This window comes from Lactuca virosa, chromosome 4 (genome assembly GCF_052849685.1).
Source record: "Lactuca virosa cultivar CGN04683 chromosome 4, Lactuca_virosa_CGN04683_v6, whole genome shotgun sequence".
Classification (NCBI taxonomy): Eukaryota; Viridiplantae; Streptophyta; class Magnoliopsida; order Asterales; family Asteraceae; genus Lactuca; species Lactuca virosa.
Genome location: NC_136429.1, coordinates 76,454,278 through 76,461,984, shown reverse-complemented (window position 1 = coordinate 76,461,984; position 7,707 = coordinate 76,454,278).

The following is a 7,707-nucleotide window of genomic DNA, read 5'->3' as shown; positions in this document are numbered from 1 at the left end:
TATCCTACATGACCACAGACAGCCCCTAAGGGGACTCCATAGATGATAACCAGCAAGCACATATAAGATACAGTTCTACAGATTATTACCACAAAGCAACATACTCAATACTAGGAGACAGATCTAATAGATCACTACAGCATAACATTACACTCGATACAAAACACAAATCTAACAGATCACTACAGCATAGTAGCATACTAAATACCAAAACACAAATCTAACAGATCACTACAGCATAGCAGCATACTCAATATCAACAATCCAAGGAATGCATGGCCGTATATACTCAGAAGTGAGATAGTCCCGTACAGATGATCTCACTCTAGAACCACAACCAAATGAGGAAATGGTAAGAGATCTTGGATCAAGAGTCCTCAGTCTATCCTACATGACTATATACAGTCCCTAAGGTATCCCTCTACTAACATATAACCAAAACTAGTGGGCCGACATTGGTGCCTTCGACCCACAGGTATAATGAGGTGAAACTCACCTCGATATGTGCGTAGGTAACCACTGTAGCGATGAAGAACTCTACTAACTTCAACTCGCTTCCAATCACCTACAGGAAGATATTTGATTTAATAACCGATCACAGGTTATAGTCACTTGCAAGTTGCAACAGTGACTACCCCACATGAAATGACGATTAGGGTTTCACATAAAATGATGATTAGGGTTAAGTAAGAACACTTAACCCATTAAGGAATTAATCACCTAAGGGTAGGACTAATTAAGGTTTCACTTAGTCATTCTCGGGTGAAATAATAATCCAATCAACAACCCAATTACGCGCCCGATCATTGTCCAAAATAAAGCCCCCCGATTCTAGGGTTTTCACATGAAATGATAACTAGGGTTAGTGTTCTACACTAAACCCCTTAAAGACTTAGTTCATTAAGTCCAATATTGCATTAAGTTAATTGTAAGGCATTATTAAGTATTATTTAAAGCTTAATTAACAGCTTTGACACGGGTCCCGACCAACTCCAAACTAGCGTTTTCTTGACATTAGGGTTTTCTAAACCCTAATTAGGGTTTCCAATCCCAAACTCGTGCCACTCGGGCTAAAGGTAACTATTTAGGTAATTTAATTTTTAAAAAGTCGAGCACCACACAATGCCACCTTGGGCAATGGTGGTCGACGGCAGTCCGAGGCGACAACCACCCACACACGGCGGCGGCGGCGGTTTCACGTAATAAATCCAACAATCCAAGCACATAAAAGTTATTACATCACACACACACACTAAAACCAAAAAGAACAAGGAAAAATGCCCAATACAGCCACCAAGATGGTGGCAGACGGCAGCAGAAGGTGGCAGTCACCACCTCACGGTGGTGGTGGTGGTGGGTTTTCTTTAATTTCCGGCCAAGAACCGTCCATATAACATTACACCATTAAAACACACATTAACACCATAATACACACACATCCACCTTACACGGTGGCTGGTGGTGTCAAAAAGAGCAGCAAGGGCGGTAACCACCATGATTGGCTGCCATGGTGGTCCTATCGTTTTCCGGCCACCTAAGACGTACCCACAAACGCGAGATTTACTGAAACAATCACACACACAATGACATAGACTGAAACACGCACCAACATACACAAAAACACACACAACACAGCCACCCTCGTGGTGGCAGGCGGTGGTCGGAAGGATGATGTTGAAACATGACAACCGTCGGAGCGGCGGTGGCGACAGACGCAAGGAACGACAGAAGAACGAGGAGTGGAAGGGTTTGCAATTTCCGGAAAGAGGGACGACAACCACGAGCTTCAATCCTCTGACAACTCACAACTCAACGTCGACCAACAATTCACGTCTTCGTTGGTAGTAGTAGCGGTGATGTTGGCTCGGTGGTTCACGGCAGGAACATGGAAGAGGTGGCGGCTAGAGGAGTGGAGTGATAAGGTGGCGGCTGAAGAAGAGATGCTAGGCTTAGGGTTTGAGTGTATCGGGTGTATATGAGATGAAGGGAAGGAAGGGTGATAGGTTTAATCCCCCATCTCTAACTCCAGAATTAACTCCACTTTTTACACTTGCAGCCCCTCCAGCCACAAACATTTTCAGATTAGGCCCATTATTTACCAAACAGCCCTTGATTCGCTAATTTCTTTAGATTTCAAGTCCAAAAGTTACAATTTAACCCCCAATATTCAAAAATATAACTTTTAACACCCCAAGGTGTACACCCGCTAATTAATACAACTTTAGGGCTAAAAATAAAATATAAAATACATTTCTGAGTTTTTAAGGTTTATTATTTATTTATTTAATTATTTATTTTATTTTATCTTAAACAGAATGTTAAATAACTTCAGCGAGTCTCCACGTCAAGGCCAACCCATTTCCATGTCGTTACCACCTAGCATAATCGTGATTAACACAACCACCATGTCTTGGTAAACTATAACCACGTCGTGGCATCTACCAGATAGTTCAGTCGTGAATTTCACTTCGTCACGCTGTGGCTTTCAACCAAGCATGCCATGGCTATCGCACTTGGATAACTTTTAATGGGTTAAATCCTTAATTTGAAAATCTTCTTGCTCATACTTTCCAGTAAGAGTCTTGGGACGAAAAGGTTCCATAAAAATCCCAACTTTTTGGACATGTATGAGCCATGCATGTCCTTCTCCAAACTAGGTCAAAAAGGTTAAAGTGACTTAAACTGAAGCATGGCTACCAAAACTACACCAACTTCTAGATCCAAAATATATGTTGACCAAAAGACCAAGGATAGTCATACAGTTGCAAAATTTATCTCTTCTAAGCAACCAAAACTCAACTATGGACTAAAACATGACAAATAACGTGTATATATATATATATATATATATATATATATATATATATATATATATATACAAGGTTGCAGAAAACGCTCGACATAGGCTTGGCGGTGGACTGGGGTCAAGGGATTAATCGGCTAGGCGGGGATTAATCGGGGACCATTAACTATTAAAAAATTTATTAAAAATTTAATAAATATAACATTATAACATGAAACTATGATTACAAAAAACCCTTTTGATCCTTAATACATCACATCTAAAGACTTGGTGCAAACTTGCTAACTCAATCATACACTTACATTCCTAACTGCAAAAGGTAGGTATAGTATTCATGAAGAAACCGAATTACAACTTACATTTTACAATTACCATTCAAGAACAGCATTTTCGTGTCTGGATGTGAAGCCACACATTGCAACAAAAAGGAGCATTTATGATTATGACTAGCACTAGCTGTATTGTTGATCTCAACCACATAATTATATGATTTTCATCATCATCTGTGTACAGATGACACAAGTATATCATTTACCATTCAACCAATAGGATCAAGATTTGAAACACTGAAAATGAAATAAAAAAGGATGTATTATGAATAACAGAAGGTGCACCTGGAGAAGAGCAAGGGCATTGCAGACTCTATTTGACTCAGCTGGAGTTAGATTGGGTGGCGATAGTTAATTACATACTCAACTGAATCTTTCAACTCATACAAGAGAAACATTCACTATAAGGAAATATTGAATAGACATACATGGTATGGAGATCAAACCTATGAGAGACAACATTAAATTGAAGAAATCTGAGAACAGTAACCAATCGATGGATACTCACTCAACTGATAGATACATACACCAATCAATTAACGGATCAATGTCAAAACCAATCGATCACATGGTATACAAAACCAATCTGATTACAATGATCATTTAATCGAGCACATGGTATGCGATTCAGTTTTTTCAATAAAATACAAACAATGCTAATTACGTACCTTGATATTTCAATCGAGCACATTAGCTTCTTATTTATTATTAGTTTTTTTCAATCGAGCATACCGTGGTTGTAAAAAGATAAGATTTGAAAATATTTGTCAATTAAACAAGGAAAAATGGACAATGACTTGTGGATGGAGAACTAAAATCGCAAAATATCGACACCGGTGCAGACGCCGATACCGGATGTGGTCGGCATTCAATTTTGACGGACTGTAATCGGAGAACTAAAATCGCAAAACAACGACTGTTGTTGAAGCTTTAGAAGCGAACGACTGGTGTGCTTCGAGGACTGTGACGACGGACTGCGATGACGAGGGCATTCACTGGAAGAAGAAGATCGTGTCGGAGTAGGAGAAGGAGCAACGTCGGTGTTCACTTCATTCTTCCATTCGCTCCTTGAGGAACAAAGGAAATTTCAAAAACGAAATTTAGATGGAATGCGATGGAAATCTGGAATGGCGAAATTGGAAGAAACCCTAGCAGCAATTGACAATTTTTCCCTTAAATGCTTTTTAATTATCGTTGACTTGGCCGATTAGGGCGCCTAGATCCGCCTAGACTCGATTATCTCCGCCTTTGGCCGAATTTGACCATGTCCGATTATAGAGACCGATTAGGTATAAACATTATCGTGGGAGGACCGCCAAGCGCCTAGCCGCCGATTAATCGGCCGCCTACGCCGATATTTACAACACTGACATATATATATATATATATATATATATATATATATATATATATATATATATATAAGGAAAAATGTCATTAAAATGGAAGCTTGGGAACTCACAATTGTTCCAGAAGATGCACACCAGGAGTAAAGATAAGTATCTTGCTTGATCTTTGCTCAAAAGCTCATTCTTCTTATTTCCAAGATCATAAAACACTAAAAAGAAGGCCAAGAACTTCAGTGGGAGGCTAGGGTTTAGGTTTCCGAGTTTGGAGGGTGACGGAGCCTGATAATGCATGAAAACCTAATCATTATGTTCTTTAAATAGGGTTCAAGGCCCGAGATTTTTTGGTTTTCCAGTAAATGACTTCCATGTCGTGTTAGACATGTTGCCATGCCATGGCAGACTTGCTGCCACACCATGGCAGACTTGCTGCCACACCATGGCGGACTTGCTGCCACGTCTTGGCAGACATGCTACCACGCCATGGCAGACTTGCTGTCACGTTGTGCCAGACATGCTGTCACGTCGTGGCAGACATGCTGTCACTCCGTGGTATACATACTGTCACTCCGTGGCAGACATGTTGTCACGCCGTGACGACCATTAACTAATACGTGTATAATTCAGAATTTCACGTCGTGGTGATCTCTTCACCACATCGTGGCCAGCCAAAAAGTACGTGAAAACAAAAATTAATTTTTTACTAGAAATCGGGTGTTACAACTCTCCTCCACTTGAATAAGACTTCATCCTCGAAGTCCACTACCGCAAATAGCTCTGGATAATGCTCTCTCATCTCCTCCTTGGGTTCCTAAGAGTACTCAGAACCCTTCGGTGCTGCCATTGCACCTTATTTAACCCATTACCTTGTTGTGCAAGGTCTTCGTCTTCTCGTCAAGAATTGAAATCGACCTCTCTACATAATTCATGTGCTCATCAATCTGAATTTAGTCCACGGGCACCACTGTGGAATCATATTCCAAAAACTTTTGCAGTTGAGAGACATGAAAGTGGTGTGAATCGGACTAAGCTCATCAGGCAGATCCAACTGATACGCAACCTTGCTCACCTGGGCGATAATCTTGAAAGGAACAATACACATGGGGCCCAACCTGCCTTGCTTCCGGAACCGGATGACACCTTTGTAAGGTGACACCTTCACAATTACAAAATCTCCGACCTAAAACTAGAGGTTTTAATGTCGCCGGTCAACATAACTCTTCTAGATACTTTGCACGATCTACAATCGATCACGCAGCTACTGTATCAAGTTAGTAGTCTTGAGTACTACCTCAGTACTCCCGATAACTCGATGCCCGATCTCCCACCAACAAACCGGGGTTCGACATTTCATTCCCTAGATCATATCGAAGGGAGGTCGATCAATACTAGTGTGATAACTATTGTTATAGGAGAACTCAGCCAATGGAAGATAAGTGTCCCAACTCCCGCCTCAATCTAATAAACATGCCCTGAGCATATCCTCGAGCATCTGAATAGTCCGCTCACCCTGTTTGTCAGTCTATAGGTGATATGTGGTGCTAAAGAGCAGTTGAGCACCCAGCTCCTCATGAAACTTCCTCCAGAACCTAGAGGTGAAACGACATCTCAATCAGAAACCACCGAAACTAGAACCCTGTGTCGAACAACTACCTCCCTGATATAGATGTCAGCCAACTTCTCGGCGGAAATGCTCTCAGCGATAGGGATACAATGAGCTCTCTTGGTCAATCTATAAACAATGACCCATATAGAATCAACCGCATGTTTCGTCCTTGGATACTTTTCGATAAAGTCTGTGGTGATCTCTTCCCATTTCCACATGGGAATGGGTAACGGCTGCATATTGCCGTGGGGTTTCTGTTGTTCGAATTGACTTTCTGGCAAGTCAAGCACCGCTCCAGATACCATGCTATCTCCCTTTTCATGCAGGGCCACCAGTAGCTCAATCTCAAGTCTCTATACATCTTTTTGGCCCCCGGATGTATCGAAAACTTTGACTTGTGAGCATCCTACAATATTTTCTGTCTAACCCCACCAGTAACCGGAACCCATACTTCGCCGCACTGAGTCAATAATCCCCAACTATCCTAGACAAATAATGGAATATAACCCCTGATTATCTCTTCCTTCCAATTTTCCTTCTTCAATCCCTCTACTCGTTCCTTCTTGATCAGATCTAATAGTGGTGAAATGATAACCATCCTAAAACATAAATCCATAATGGGTGCGCTCCCTACCTTGCGACTCAAGGCATCGGCCACAACATTCGCCTTCCATGGATGGTTTAAAATCTCACAGTCATAATCCTTCACCACATCTAACCATATGCGCTGCCTCATGTTCAGGTTCGGCTGGTCCATTAGATACCTCAAACTCTTATCATCTGTATAAATGGTGCACCTGACCCCGTACAAATAATGTCTCGAAATCTTGAGGGTGAAAACCACAACTCCCAACTCCAGATCATGTGTAGGGAAATTCGCCTCGTGAGGCTTCAACTACCTCGACGTGTAAGCAATCACATGACCCCTCCACATAAGCACTTCACCCAATCCCAAAATTGACGCATCATAATAAACCACAAAGTCGTCCATACCCTCAGGAAGAGTCAAAATTGGAGCCTCACATAATCTTTGCATTAACGTCTCGAATGTTGCCTGCTGCTCAGGCCCCCAACGAAAAGTAACATTCTTCTTTGTCTTTCGGGTTAGTAGAACAACAATCTTGAAGAAATCTTGAATGAACCTCCGATAATAACCTTCTACACCAAGGAAACTCCAAATCTCATATAGTGATCTCAGAACCTCCTACTACATCACTGCCTTGATCTTGCCCGGATCGACCAATATACCCGTCTGGTTGATGATGTGCCCCAAATTTCACCTCGCGTAACCAGAACTCATAGTTGGAGACCTATCCAACATAGACCTATACACCTATCCAACATAGACCTATACACCTGGTTCATGAGATCCAAGAACAATGTCGGTGTGTTGGTGATCCCTAATGGCATAACCACAAATTCATAGTGACCATAACGAGTCTTGAAGGTCGTCTTCTACACATCCTCGTCCCGGACCCTCATTGATGATAACATGATCTCAAATAAATCTTAGAGAACCAAGATGCACCCTGAAGTTGGTCAAATAAATCATCGATCCTCAGAAGTAGATAATGACTATTCACCATCAGCTTGTTTAACTCCCGATAGTCAATGCACATCCTG